At 36.1% G+C, this 15,995-nt stretch overlaps 1 long non-coding RNA gene across 2 annotated transcripts; it reads left to right on the forward strand.

The window, feature by feature from the left end:
• The first annotated feature begins 223 nt into the window (after positions 1 to 223).
• Positions 224 to 6,281, forward strand: LOC143724404 (uncharacterized). 2 transcript variants are annotated; one of them, XR_013197360.1, is made up of 3 exons: positions 224 to 280; positions 4,062 to 4,242; positions 5,079 to 6,281. It is a non-coding gene; the product is annotated as an uncharacterized LOC143724404 (long non-coding RNA). The 2 variants fall into 2 exon arrangements; XR_013197361.1 differs by lacking the exon at positions 224 to 280 and adding an exon at positions 773 to 903.
• Positions 6,282 to 15,995: the final 9,714 nt, after the last annotated feature.

Consider the following 15,995-nt stretch of genomic DNA (forward strand, 5'->3'; position numbering starts at 1 on the left):
TGATTAATTTAATGTGTCCTATTGATTTCTTTAAAAAAAAAAGAATTATTACTGGCGCCAAACTATTGAATGGTTGTGTACGTTGCCATAATAGAACCTGTAACAATTATGAAACACAATTTATGAAAAAAATAATTTATATATATATATAAACATTCCAACTGTGTTCCAACTGTGTCACACGCTGGTTGCGATCCGCCATTAAACTGAAAGAAGAAGAAGAACTGTGTCACACAGGAAGTGACATCATTGGAACCCTTTCAAAATGGAGGGAAGACAAGTAAGAACCTCTATTTTAAATAGTTTTGAAAAGGTTTGAATTTGTGATTGAAACTAAAACATATTTTATTTGACTAATATGAGCTCCCAAATGAGTTCGCCACTGTTTTTAAGAGTTTCAATAGACTCCATTTCAGTACATAAACAGATAGTGGAAGATATTGACAGAAATAAACCACGATTGAAATGTTTCCCAAATCAAACAGCGGCCTTGTCAATGATTCACATTTTCAGGTTTTAAATATTTAATTTGTATGGCAAAATTTTGTGTGAAATAAATGTGATTTACTATTTAATTGATGTATCCTTTGCATTCATTAAACTTTATTATTTGAAGCCTTGATATCAAACGCCTTTTGGTGTTTCATTCGAAATGTTTTAAATCATAAACCACGAGGTCAGTAATCAGTAACGTTATCACATGTGTGTGTGGTCAGATCTGTGTAGTAGATGACCTGTGACACTGAGTGTGTGTGACGGTTTGTCAGAGGATGTGATGCAGATGCTTGTACGTTCATAGATAATGTTGTGTTGAGTTGTCATGGATCAGTGCCATGTTGTTTGATCGCTGTATGGACTTGGCAATGCTGTCCTGTGATATTTCATCATGTTGAGGAGTGTGAGGTATGAATAGGCCGAGAGCTTCACTGCTTCATAATAAAACTGCTCCTATGAGATTATTGGTGAATTTTGTATCAGAGAATATCAATGGGATCAAGATCATCTTTCCACTGCACAGACAAAACAGAAAGATTCAGGGCTCTCAAGTCACGCATTTCAACACGCTCACACACCAAACCTTGTATTTCTCACGCTGAGGAGTAAGGGAACTTGTACCGCTATACAATTAATGGACGAGGCGCGGGCAAACGGAGGGAAGTTCTCTGCCGAGTTCATAGCATCTGTCTCGAGTTATACAGATTTAAATGCTAGCTAACAGCCAATCAGAAATTAGAATTAGTTGTTTCCGGGTAAATTATGTGTTCCCGCTGCAAGCACGTTCGTTACTAGACAACACGCGCACACACGGAGTGGAAGTCGAAGAGCACGATCTGATGAATGTTTGCGGACATCTTCATTTATTTATTTTTTTAGCATTTTGATTTTACGATTCCTGGACGATATCTCTTGCCTGCGATCAAAGACAGTGAGAGCTGATGTTGAGGAGTATAGCTAAATTCGTGCTAAATTATTTTTGATGCATTCAAAAACTCTCCAACTGCTTTTAAAGGGGTCATCGGATGCAAAATACACTTTTATATGGTATTTGCAAATAAATGTGTCTTTGCAGTGTGTGGACACAATCACCATGCAATGAAAAAAATCCATTTACTTTTTTTTAATCCTCAAAAAGCCAAAAAGTTGTTTCTCATTATCATTTAAAGAGACATGCACCGAAACGGGTCACTGTGAACAGAGCTGTTTTTGAAGAGATAAAAAGGGTGTTGTTTTACACAACCATTGAGGAATTTTAACCAAAGTATGTTACAAACTTTACATGAAGACCCAAAAGAATCATACCAACTTGTGGAAAATGGGCATCCGATGACCCCTGTAAAGGTGACCGGTTTGGGTCTTGACATACATGCTCAGGGCAAGTTGTTATGACACAATGTTATGTACGTTGGCTTGTTTGGGGTCAAATTTATTTTTATTTTTCAATAAATTATTTGTATTTTTTAAATATAACTATTTATTTTATTTGGATGAATTTGTCTTTTTATCAGATTTAACAATTGTTATAATATCCATTTGTGCTGGTCAATTATGAACAATAGGCAAAATTGAACTGCTAGCAAAAATTGAAGCGAATTTGGTTGGGTCCAGGGACCGCTGCTGCAAATATTTGGGTGGCTCCTCCCCTAAATCTCACTCTAAACTTTTGATAAAACTTGAGAGCCCTGCAGATTTATTGATAATGCATGGTCATATATATATTTATAGTGTATACATAGGCCTATACATACAACAGTTAGTTCTGGCAAACCCCCTATTATGTTGCGAATACTATCATTATGTCACTGAATGTAGTTTTAAGAGAGTTTTTAGGTGATTTATAGGCTTTTTTATGCTTAATCAAAATGAGCTAAAGTAACACGTTTCTTGAAGCATCATGGCGCTTCATTATGAATCAGTTTGAACCACATGACTGTGTGTGTGTGTGTGTGTGTGGGGGGGGGGGGGGGGGGGGGGTCTGTTGTTTTAGTTCGGCTTAAACACTGTATTAACTGGAACTAATAGACCCAATGTGTTTTATAATGCACTGTATGATGCTGTATTAAGTGAATTATCCATCAATAATTCCTCCTCACATGCCCTGTTGTATGTTTAAGCAAGCGTCCAGTTCTGATCTCAGGCATGGTTATATTACTATAAAAGAGTTCACATATTCACTTTTCTTGAAAATATTTAGCTATTCGATCTATTTAAATGCATCAGTTTGTTATATATTATAATAATATAATATGTAAACAAATTGAAGCATTTAAACTGATATATTATATCACTTCAAATACCTCAATTCGTTTTTTAAATATTATATTTTATTAGGCCTATATTTTATTATATTATAAGCCTAAATAAAGAATGTCACGGGCTCATTGCCATTAAAAACTTTGAAACCCCCTGCTAAAGAAAATATTGGAAATTCATGAGAAATAAACAATCATTTAACTTTGATGGTTTAATGCTTCCTGTACACAATTAATTGACTGTACAAAAACACTTTATGGTTTTTCCCAAACCATCTCAGTGTAACAGCTTACTTTTCTTTCATACTAAATTATATTATTGTAAAGAATTGAACTGTCCTGCAGAAGATTTTGTAAATTATTTTTCATAGGATTTCTTGGTAAAGACTGTACAGTTAACAGCACTGTGGAAAAATATCAGGTAACCCAAAATGTGCTTCATTTAGTGACTTCTTAATTAACTGCTTGTTTTTCAAAAATATGATTTAATACCAATAAGTTACATCAAGGGTCAAATAAAATAGAAACGCCACATTCAAGTTAAAAGTTACAACTGAATGTTGAAACCGTTGTGTTTCTACGTATGCTGTACAGGTCAGGTATAAAGAATATTTTTGCTCAGGTGGCGAAATATTTCCGCCCAATAGAAAAAAGTTTTGCTCAGCAAGAGAAAAAATTAGAGGGAACATAGGTTACAGGCTTATATTATAATGTGTTATTTTGTTTCTGTATGCCACTTTTGTGTAAAAGTTCCTTAGTGTTTGATTGGACTGCAAAAGTTGAGTTAGGAATAATATATTCTAAGAAGTGATAGTCAAATATGGCTATGCTCAGAAATAAATACTTACACTGTAGACTGCGTGCTATTTTTGAAAAATAGTACACTGCATACTCATTTTTTAAAATACACAATTAAAAGTTAAATAATTAACGATATGCATGAGAAACTGTATCCTACAATGCAATTCACTCTTCGAAGAAAAGGTTCTATATAGAACCTTAATAGGTTCTACTAAGATTTTATATTCTCTTAGAACCACTTATTAAGTTATTTCAGTATGCATTCTGCTTTCTTTTAAAAAATTGTATAGCTAGTATGCTGTTTGAAACCGGTTTGTGAGAGAATCAGAATCCTGCTGTTTTGATTCAGACACTGATATGAATAATATCTGTCTGTACTGTGAAACAGCTTTTGTTTTGACACTTCTTCAGTCAGCATTGAGTCGTTCCCTCAGTTTTATCTCTACAAAAACCCAAACAGCCTTCAGCTCACCTTGGGTTTGGTCTGAAATATCATTGCTCTCACGACAGGGCCGGATCACACGCACGGGAGGAGGCCGATCGATGGCTGATGGATGAGGACGCTGACCTTTGACAGCTCAGATGTGAGAGCCGCAGGAGAATAAACTACAGGGGGCTTTGCACGTCACCATCTCACGCTGAGCATCACGTGTGGCCTGATGAGATTCCACAAGGCCTCTTGTCTCTGGAGGTGAGATGGATTAAATGAAGAGTATTTTGAAGAAATATGGTGCATTAAAGCAAATTTTTCACAAGCATTCAAATTTGTTGCTGAAACTCTTCAAAACAGGCAGGTTCAATGATGAAACAGTCAAGCATGTTTATCTTCTGAATGAGAGAAACTGTAACGTCCGAAACATTTCAAAATGCTTACATTTCAGTGAAACAAGTCAGACTATAGATTTTCACATTTTCTGGAGAAAATGAGTGGTGCTAGCCTTTGCAAAACTGCAGAATAATACCTTTATTTAGCATGGACACACTTTATAATGTTACAAAAAATTCTATTTTAAAATAAATATTTTAAAAATATACTATACTGTGTGACACTCTTTTCAACTATATTCATGGATCATGTGACACGAAAGACTGCAGTAATGATGCTGAAAATTCAGCTTTGATCACAGGAATAAATTACAATTAAAAATGTACTCAAACAGAAAACCGCTATTTAAATTGTAATAATATTTTAAAATAATACTGTTTTTTACTGTATTTTTAATCAAATAAATACAGCCTTTTGTCTTTCAAAAACTTAAAAAATCCTGCCGATCCCAAACTTTTGAACATTTGCAAACCATTATGTCGCATGGTACTCTGCGGTACTTCAAAAATTACTATGGTACCATGTCCAAAGAGAAAATTGAAAAAGTGTTTTTTTTCCACAAGTGGGCTGTGCCTTCTCATATCTGATTATCTCAGGTTAGTATTTATCCATTTGTCATTTGTCTCATTCTAGAAGATGATATTTTTTGCTCATTGTTAGCAAATTATGAGAATAATTAACTGTGCTGTTTTACATCCTAGATCAACACCACCCAACCTTTCCATCTGCTGAAGCATCATCCACTCAATCCTGCGCGTCAGCTGAACGTCTGGACCCTGTACCGTGACCCTCATCATTAAAGCTGATGTGTTGAGGACACGCTGACCTTCAGCTATTTTCCAGCTCACAGGTCTATAACAGCAGTCAGGAGGGAGTGAAATCACAGGCTCTGCTTTAAGAGCTTTAAAATGCCGGGCAGATGTTCACAGGCGCACCAGGAGAAAACGAGAAAATCTCTCTGTGCAAACGCTCTCGGGGACGATAAGTGGGACTGGCAGGCCTGGTCAACACCAGAGGGGCTCGAGTTGACTCTTGGCTCTTGTGAATCTTGAGTCGCTGAAGCGTTGCCGCGTTAATCTTTTTTGCATGATGTGGTAATGAATCTATCGCTCACAGGCAAAGGCTTTTAAATGCAGCAGGTTGCCATAAGAAAACACGCAATATACACCATCCAGAACAATATTTAGGCTGGTGTGTGTTCACAAAATTATATGTTCAACTATACTAATCTTTCAAATTCTCACCTTTATCATATTTATAGAAGGAATAGAACAATTTTGCACTAGTTTAGCTGAGTACCACAGGGGTCTATTCTGGGCCCGATTTTGTTTTCTTTGTAAATGCTGCCCCTAGGGTCAGTTTTTCATGAGCATGGAATCTCTTTTCACTTCTACGCAGATGATATGCAGGTGTATTTCCCTCTGCAGAAGCACAACAAGAAGCAAGTAGAGTTTTTGTTGAATCGCTAATTTGGCTCCTCAGTATTTGAAGGAATTGATTTAGAAATGTGAGCCGAAACGGTCTTTAAGGTCAGCTGACAGGCTGGCCTTAACGATTCCTAGGACCAAATAGAAAATGGGTGGAGATAGAGCATTTGTAGCAGCTGTGGAATGATCTTTCTCAGATTGGCACCCAAGCTAAGTGTTTTAAGCGCAAGTTAAAAGAATATTTCATAGCATTCGCATATGATGAGACAGGGTAATCATAACTGGGTGTGTATTGCACATGAGGAGTTTCATTTATTTATTTTATATTATTTGTAGGTTTTTATTTCTGTCTTTTATGGTTGGTATTGTCTACGTATGTGGTTTGTAAAATTGTACAGCACTTTGGTCAACAGACTGTTTTTTTAAAATAGTGCTTGATAAATAAACAATACAATACAATTTGTGTTTCAGCATTCAGACCTGTCAACTTCTGTTTCTTTTTTTTGCCCTTCACTCATTGAAGTCATTGCTTTTTTCACATTATAGTAATGAGAATGAGGTTTGTTTTGGGAATTATTTTATTTTTTAATTTTTGCATTATGGTGTTTGATGGGTAAAATGCTTAATTGCATTAAATGCAAAATGTCACAATGCACAAAATCTTAACAGGATTCTTTAAGCATGATAGACGTTTCGTGAGATTCCACCCAACTAAATTTGCAGGATAGACAGTGAGAGATGGTGCACTGTGACCACATCACAGCCAGGCAGATCATAGCTGGAGGAAAGATGAGAGAGAAAGAGAGAGAGACAGTGAAGAAGGGTTGGGAAAACCACAGATGGTGAATCACATCCTGGAGGGATGGAACCTAAAACTGAAATGATCTTTGCCTTTGATGGAGGAGATGATGCTGAAACCTGCTGCATCAGAAAACAGGGACAGTCATCATATAGTCTGCAATTCTATCACCCATTGTGTAGAGGAGGTGGTGATGTTCTTACAGTGTGCATTCAGCTTTTGGGAACTATAACATTTTTGCCCTTTAACAAGTCACTGCATGTACTGTAAAGGCTCACAACACGTTACGTTCCATTGACTTGCATTTAAAAGAAGTTGTGGAATTTTCTGCATTCCAAAGTTCAAGTTTGGTGAACTCTGACCTGTAAATTCGAACCATGTCCAGATGTGTGAGAAAATAGAATAAAAATACATCACAACATGATGCAGTAGAGTAGATTTTATATTTATACATTTTAGATTTATTATTAATTGTTATATGTTAAAAGTTTTTTTTTTTTTAAAGAAGTTGCAGAATGTGACGAATGCAGCATGCTTAAAGAATAGTGTGAAAGTGGTTTGAGGTGTACTTGAAATTATGACTTAAGTGATAGTCATAATTTTGACTTTTTATCTCATGACTTGGGGCATTTCATAGTGTCATATTTTTAGGACTACAACTATTCTAAGCACATTTCCTCCTCAATGTTCATTGCTGTGATGTGCCCTAGTGATGGGAAGTTCGGATAATTTTACTGACTCTTATCTCGTTCATCAAAATGAACGAATCTTTTTTTCGAGTTCATTCAAATGGCTTCAAATGTTATACTTTTAACCGCCAAATTCCCCAAACACATCCACCTACACAATCTTGATCATATACTGAATTAAGAAATCATTATAATGCAGTCAAAAATAATTTACAGGGAACATAAATAACTACTTTACCTTCCGAGTCTTTTGTTCATTTGTCTTGTGAAGAAACAATGAACGGATCGTTCTTGAATGACCCATCACTCATGTGCCCAGATCTTTTGTTTCAGATTTGTTAATGTTAATGTTGGTCAAGGTTATTCACAATCTGTCTTGTTGTATAGCGGTGTTCCACAGGGGTCTATTCTGGGCCCGATCTTGTTTTCTTTGTAAATGATGCCCCTAGGGTCAGTTTTTCATAAGCATTGAATCTCTTTTCACTTCAAAAGTATCAAAATCAAATTATGGATGTCAAACTTTGAATATCTGAATGAAGATAAAACTGATGAATTTTTGTTTTGAAAAAAGACGTGTGTCATAACCATTGCAGTGTCTGTAGAAATTGCACATACTCAAAGAATAGTGTGACCATGGTTTGATGTATACTAATAATGATGACATAAAAATTATTAGATGAAAAAGATGAAATCATGACTTAAGTTAAATTTTGAATGGCATAATTTCGACCTTTTTAATGTCAACTTTTTATGTAGTAATAATAATGACTTTTTAAGTCATAATTTCGACTAAGGGTACTTTTTCATGACAATGATTTACCAAAAAAATGGAAATGTTTTTCCTGAGTTTTTGAAAAGTGTCGCATACAGACTACAACATTGTCCAAACGATCCACGTTAACATGGATCAGTGAAAACGACTAAAAACGCTGTATTCTGCTTCCAGGTCAGTAGATGGCGATGTCACTTTCTAAAGAAACACTGCGCACCTATAGACGTCTGGAATTGTTTTCAAAAACTTTCAAACATATGTCAAAAGTTTGTTTTCAGGCCGTCAAAACGCTATTGTCGTGTAAATGAACGGCCAAACAAACGTCTCCTTTATGTCATAATTTCGATTTACAAAAGCATTATTTTTTTCCCCTTATGTGGTGGAAATGGGCTTCCATACTCTTGCGCTATTGTTTACGGACTGTACTGATGGCAAAAATTACATCAAACAGACAGTAATTATACTTTTCAGGTATGAATCACTTTATTTATCCAAATAAAGGCATCTTTAAATGGTTACTTTAACTTACAATAGTTCTCATTTGTGTTAACCGACCCTTAATCCACCCACCTCATCAGTCTCATGATATTAGGAAACATGTTTTCACATCTTCTAACCGTTGTCTGTGCTGCGTCCCATAATGTCTTGTGGCCTTGATGTGCACAACAAATATGTAGCCATTTATTAGTTTTTGTTCAGTTAATAACCTGCAGCAGTTCATTATTGTTCTCAACAGTGGCTCAGTCCAACACACTTCACAGATGCTCACTATAGGGACCACTGTAATGGCTGATTAGTCTTAAATGCATAATGACTCTGTACTGCGTTCATTTGAGCTCCTCATCTAGTTTTCTCCAGTTTCCTGTTGGAAATTATTAAAATGCTCATCTATGTAGATCTATTCAAATCATGTCATTATAAAACTCTAGATATCAGCCTGCTGGCTTTGCTTTACATATTTTGCAGTTTCATCCAAATCCTATAAATACAAAAGCATACATTATATATACATTTAAAGTATGGTTTAAGCCGCACTTTCCAAAGGTTATATAGAGGCTGCATCTATTAAATCATTAATCTGCAACTCATGACCTTAATCTGGCATGTTAACCCTGTTTTAACCTCTTCTTGACTGGTTTTCGTGTCCCAGGCTTATATGCATTCACTCATGAGGCTCAATGTTTTTTTGCAAAATGGATTTTAAAATAGTAAAATATATTAAAGGATGGTTACATTAGTGCACTTATAGAAGTACACAGTGTCAAAAGATGAGCATACACACATTTTCAAAAGTATGGCATCAAGATGTACGTTTTATACTTCATGTGATAAAATTGCTTTTATATCCAAGTTATATCCAATTTTTCAACTTCAGCTCATGGCATGTATATGATATGCTGGATATATTAAACATGATATAACAATGCTGTTACAAACACAATGTGCATTAGTGCATGATGTAATGTGATATTATAACAGAAGGTTGATAATTGCTTGCTCTTTATGCAAAATGAAGAGTGCATTGCTTGTGAACTGAACACCGTAACCCTCTCACTCTCTGTTTCTCTTATGAGGGAGAATAAATTTGGTTTATTCTTTAAAGGCTCTGAAGACAATAGGATGTGAGGCTGTCAGTGAATGACACATGAGGTAATCTGTGCTTTAGTTTGCTTTAATAGTGTTGACAGCGTCCCCATAGGCAGTCTGTGCATCAGTGTTGAGATGCTCCACGCTTCTGCTCGTGGCTATAGATGCTGGATGAATCTGAAGTGTCTGTTCGCTTTTTCACTGACCTGCTTTTGTAGAAATGAGATGAAATCTGCTGATGCATCTCTCCTGTCTCATGACTGTGGGCTTTTAGAGACACGGCTGGACTTTAGTGCGGACCGCTGGTCACAGCAGAAAGATCCGATCTCAGAACATAATTTTTTTTATAATATTGCAAATACACTTACAGTATGTGCATTAGTAATACTAGATCTTATAGTATATGTGCATTAGTAATACTAGATCTTATGTTCATTAGTAGTACTGATCATTTTAGGAGGGAAAGGAAAAAAATGGTTATTTTAGACTATTTCAAGACTATTTACATTTTTTGCATTGAAATAAGAAAAGAAATGACTTAAATTTTATATAATAAACTTTTGATTCGATTTTTAGGTCAATTTTATGACATTCCCCCATAAAATCTTAATCACTATAATTTATTGTAGTAAAAAATTGCTAAATTACGGTGATTTTTTATTAAAACCAGCATAATTTTAACAAAAATACCATGATGTGTAAATACTTTGTTTTTTAAAATTGTATTCATGAGAATGCGTGTGAAATGTGCTTCATTGTCATGAAAATAATACCAGAATGAACCAAAAATGAACCTTTTAGGTTTAATTTTCTTTAAGCTATATATATATACACTTGAAATGAGTGAGCAGAGATAACAGCCAATCTCAGGGTCATTCTCGTGTAAGAATAGTTTCCTGCTGTCAGAGGAAGTAAACTGAAGTCTATTCCTTACATGAGACTGCCAGGTCAAAGGTCAACAGGCTCAATCTGTCCCAGTGATTGAGACATGAAGCAGATCTTTGTGAAGATCCTCACACAGATACTTCATACTGCTGTTTCTGTCATGATTCTGTACATGTTATAGTCTCATAATCACTCAGTGTTTCAGATGTAATCAAACATATTCCCAACAACAATTCTGATTGGCTGTCAGTGTTTTTATCATCATCAGCGGTTAAAGATTGTTGATCGCAGTTCCAGCGATATCGTTCCTCTGTGCCGTTATCGTTTTAGTGTGGACTACACTGTTCTTATACTGTATAATCAGACATATTACAACTATATCATTACAGTTATCATCCTTTGCGTTGCTTTGTTTTTCTCGCATCTTTCTGGAATTGAGTTTAACCTGCTGTGACGTCACGTTTGCCCTTCGTACACAGGAATGTTGACTTCCTTCCGCGCTCTTATATCTGTGTTTATAAGTATAATATGTGCATATGTATGCGATGTGTGTCAGGGGTGATTTCGGGTCGGACTGAGGGAGTCGTCCATGAGAGCATTGGCATCCTAACGGGGAAATCAGGTGCTGTGGGACAGATGTCTTATTACTGCTGCTCGGCAGGACACACACACACACACACACACACATACGGAGGCTCGAGCCTCGGATTCCCTGCGAGTAAAGGAATTACTTCCCATCGATCAATGACCGCCTGAAACCCTCCGCAGGGAATGACATCATCTTAGACCGAGAGACTCTTCAAAAAGCGCGAGGAGGTTTGTGTTTGTTTCTGGATGATTTCTGCTTTTCATTAACAGCAGAATAATGTGGTGAGAGATTTAGGAATATCTGCTCTTTTGTGAGAGGAACTGAGGGGCAATTCACGCTAGATTCCCTCATTTCATTTCCCCTCATCTTTTATACACCTTTCGTCCACAGGTTTTCTCAGTGGGCACTTAATTAATTATAAATGCTAAATTCATCCTCGGCCTCTATAAATGAGACATTTTTGCAGTTTAGTTTCTTTGTTTTCTCTAATTTTTACATCATGATATGAGCCCTTTATTTATTTATGATTTACTAATTTAGTATCTTATTGTTTTATTTATTTTTCAATTTAAAAATGATTTTAAATATTTCTTTAAAGGGACATTGTGTAGGAATTTCTTCCATCTAGCGGTGAAATTGTATTTTGCATTCAAACGAATTGTGCTCTCCAGCGCCTCGCCTTTTCAAATGCGTGTTGCATCTACGGTAGCTGTTATGTACCAAAAAGCTATGACAAACAATGCAAGAACAATCATATGCTCTATTAAAATATATTCTTATCGAATATCTAGATTACATAAAAAGTAAACTTACAAACTTTGTTTTTAGCACCTTCTCAACTTTATTCAATAGCTTTGCTATTAATCAAAGAGCCTGTTTAACTTTTAACTATAAATTTTCTACTGTCTATATAATAAAGTACACTGCCAAGCAATGAAAAAAAGCATGTCATTAAGACTGTAATATTGTCTTAGCCTACCTGTCGAGGAGAAAGCAAGACTTCAGCGTCTCTTTTGAAATCTTTCTCCTGCATTAGTTCTTTCCACATGGAAAAAGCTATCCCGACATTGACTCTTGTTTTTTGTAATCTCCGGTTACGTTTCCTTTTACGTTCAATTTTGGACTTTTTTGGCGACGAGGATTTCTTCTCCAGTGCCTCGGCAATATGCATTAAAAATAACAGTGCAATGCAGCCTTTTAAACTTGCCGGGGCAGTGACAAGCCCCTCTCACTGCTCTGCTCCTCCGTTTCTGCTGCTTTCAGTCACGTGACCGAAAACGCCTTGTGGAAACGTGTTGGCCTAGTACTTTTTGACCCTCTCTGGTATTATAGTTTTTCAAGATGGCGGAACGACATGGAAGCCTCCGTGGACCTACCCGTCACATGTATATAAAGATAATAAATTCTTCGTTTACGAGGATAAGTCAGATAATTGGCAGAGGTATTTGTACACCATTGAGGACATATTTATGAATAAAAATATTGATTTTAGATAATAAAATACCTAAAAAACTACACATAGTCCCGTTAAAGGAGTCATGACATGAGAAATCAAATTTGTCTTGATCTATTGACATATAAGAGTTCTGTGTACCATTAAAACATCCTGCAAGTTTCATAGCTTAAAACGTCTAATCAAGCTGCCAAAATGGCTCGTTTGGATATTGTGGAATCTGTGACATCACATGGGCAAATACATTAGCATATGATTTCCCCCAGAGCAAGACATCCACGAATAGTTATACCAAAGTCCCTTTAAAGGTCCCCTGACATGAAATTTTCACTTTCTGAGTATTTTTAACATTAATATTAGTTCCCCTAGCTTGTATTTGGTCCCCTCGTGTCTAGAAATGTCAGTCGGTGTAAACCGAGTTTTGGCTATCTTTCTCTGCCTGTGAGAAAATGAGATCTCAGACGGGCGGATCTTGAATCTCCCCTAGTTGACGTCATATGGGGGAAAGGTTACCTCCCCCCCTCTCTTCTTTGCCCGCCCAGAGAATTTGACCCGCCCATGAGAAAACGAGCTAGGAAGTACGAACGCGCGCGCGATCTTAGTTTATCCTCGAGAGATATCATGGCGTGTGACCGATCGAAGCACAAAAGTTGAATAGAGAGATATAATGGCTTGCAAAAAGAGCGAAGCATGGCAGTTGATCAGTGTTCGGATGTACAAATGAACACAAAAGTATTTTTTAGTTCCTTCATCCGAGCCTCTGAAGAAACAATGGGTTCATTTTATTTTCTCTGGAAATGCGCCGATACAACTTCCCAAAGTTTTGGATGGTCCAAACATTTCACCGACGACTGTTTCCTCAACTTGGGCCAATACAGAGCTGGCCTCGATGAACGTCTGAAAATAAATCGATCGAGCTACCAAGCAACAATTCAAGTTCAAGTTCAGAAAGGTAGGCTAATCTTTCTCTCAAAATCGTTCAATACTGTTAATGCATCAGTAAGTCAAGCCAGTGACTAAAATATTACCTTCACATCGTTTCTTTTAGTAGGATAAAAATGATCTTATTTAAATTGTGAACAAATTATTTACAGAAATCGATCAAAGAACAATTTTTCACACAGCGCGAGTGTATCTGGACAACTCGTTATGAAATCAATGACGCACGTGACTGCACAACGAAGCTCTTACTGTATGTAAATCATCGTGTTTGCATTGGTGAAAGCATTAGAGAGAGTGCAGAAACTGCGTTGCAATGATAAGATCTTCAGTCTCGCGATCTACAGACTGTCATTTGCTTGCTCAATGCTCATCACAGCAACATTTTATGTGATGGAAATAGATCTAAATACTTTAAAAACTTCTCACGATTTGTTAATCTCGATAGCTGTATTAGTAAAAACGTATAATAGCAGTAGTAAAGGTATTCGAGAGACTTTCACATGTAATACGTAGCTATTTCATATGCACGCATGTCAGCCAATCACAGCAGTGGCCGCGTTTACACTGAATCCCACAGCAGACACGCCCCTTCAAACAGTGTTCAAATCAGAGGCTAAAATCAGGCTAAGAAAATGCCTTTTATTTCTAAATTATGACTATTTTTGATCTAAAAAACATATTAACATTAGAAGGGCAACCCAGGAAACTTTATAAAATAATAAAATAACCCCATGTCAGGGGACCTTTAAGACAAGTCAATTTACTCGGCGGCCATCTTTGACACGCCTCTCGGGCATGCAAGTGCAGCTCCTATCTCTCTTTCAAATTCTCCAAATGTTCGCCAGGCTTACGATTAAATTTCATATTTGAAATCACCAATGAAATCTGACAACAACTGTCTCATAAAGTTTGTTTCTAAATGCTGGAATCATGGAAGGAAACAAAATTTGCACGTTGCATCAAAAGCAAATAAAAGCCATTATAATCACTGATGCTGTCTATGCTAAATACAGCATACAGATGTTCAGTTTCTGACGTACTTCACACACATGAGTCTGTTGACCAGGGCAAAATTTTGGAAGAGTAAAGGAAAGGATTATATGTTTGTTCAGAGCCCTTTGTTTTGTGAATGAGGCACAGTGTAAAGGAGAGTTCGCAAAGAAACTTTTGTTGACGACTGAAGCAGCGACTGTATTGGATCTGACAGCAGCTGCATCACAAACCGCAAGTAAATGAATTCATAATGCTTTGTCTGTAAATTGTTTTTTCCATATATATATGCACAGTATATATATATATATATATATATATATATATATATATATATATATATATATATATTTATGTTGTAATGTGTTTTCCCGTTGCTCCTCGATAGCAGTGGTGAGGGCTTGCTGTGCTGTATCAGTGTTTGGTGAATGTGATCCGTTTTCATTTGTCAGCTCTCTCTCTCTCTCACGGATGGTGGCACATGACAGATTATCCTGACACACTCTACGTGATGTTTCCTGATGTTTTCTAGCAGGTGAATATAACATGGGAAATGGTACAAAGTGCCCTGATTCTGCTGTCTGTCTCAAAGTTTCTTACTCAAGCTGATTTACATAGAAAGTTCCCTTTAGTTATTATAAGCTCAAAGACTCTTAAAGTGATAGTTCACCCAAAGATCATACTCACCTTCTAAAGATGAAATGCAAAATGTGTTTTGCAGAAATTCACGCAGCTCTTTACTAGTCATTTGTGTAATTGGACTTTTGTCTTAAAATTATATAGTTACTGAGATAACATTTGTTATTGTGATGTCATGTCCAAGGCAATTGTTCATCATCTCAAATATCCGAAGGAATATTTATACGCCAAACAAACGATTATCAGTTTAAACTAAAGGTTGGACTCGATATAGTGTTCCTTACAACTTACCAAAGATCCAGTGATCCATGGATATTAACATGCAGACAGGAATCCTGTTTCCTGACATTTACATGTGCCTGATTTAAACACCGGAGAAATACATAAAAGCTAATTTTCCTGTGAACGCTTTATAATAAAATATAGGTCTAAATCCATGTGATCACTTTATATATCACACTATATATCAATGTTATATATATATATAAACATATCGTCCAGCCATAAAACTTGTATAGTTTTTTGTCAGTGTTTATTTAAAAACATCCAATTATGCAGAATATACGATGGTAAATATTCAAATGATGAGTTGTCAATACAATATATAGTGTATGATTTTATGGAATTGGAATATCAGATTGTTGATTACATGGTACGCTAGTTTGTGAATATTTTGAATAAAAAAGGAAAAACGAAATAAAAGCAATATATCTGTTATACAGTGCATTGTGACTGCGTGGTGTCACGTGACAAATATAACGCGTCGCCATGGAAAAACTCACTCTGGGGAGTAAGAATATTTAAAATCTAAGCGTGAAAGAGTTAATATATGCATAATAATGGCTT

The sequence above is a fragment of the Siphateles boraxobius genome, unplaced genomic scaffold (assembly GCF_051911475.1).
Source record: "Siphateles boraxobius isolate OS27281-9 unplaced genomic scaffold, OSU_SipBor_1 73, whole genome shotgun sequence".
Taxonomy (NCBI): Eukaryota; Metazoa; Chordata; class Actinopteri; order Cypriniformes; family Leuciscidae; genus Siphateles; species Siphateles boraxobius.